Raw genomic sequence first — 341 nt, 5'->3', positions numbered from 1 at the left:
GGGCCAGAACTGATCCCTCTGCACCCACAACAGGAACACGACTGGTCCCGTCACCCCCAGTGGGGTCAGAACTGGTCCCAAAACTGGGTCTTGCACTGGCCTGGGTAGATCTGAGGGGGTCAGCTGGGAGGGGATGACCTGGTCCCTCCAAAATAGGGTGACGCTTTCTTTGACCCAGCACAGAAATGGGAGCCATCGGCCTGGGCTGGTGCTGTTCAGCCCCAGCATCTGTGGGACCCCAAATCCCTGCACCCCAGTGGGAGCCCTGATTTGCAGAGGGGCAGAGGGCGGTGGTGCAGGGCCAGAGGTTTGGGGTGGGGTGATGAGGGTGGGGGGGGAGG

The sequence above is a fragment of the Mesitornis unicolor genome, unplaced genomic scaffold, assembly GCF_000695765.1.
Source record: "Mesitornis unicolor isolate BGI_N332 unplaced genomic scaffold, ASM69576v1 scaffold40914, whole genome shotgun sequence".
NCBI classification, from domain to species: domain Eukaryota; kingdom Metazoa; phylum Chordata; class Aves; order Mesitornithiformes; family Mesitornithidae; genus Mesitornis; species Mesitornis unicolor.
The sequence above is the reverse complement of the archived record's forward strand: the minus strand, read 5'-3'. Positions refer to the sequence as shown.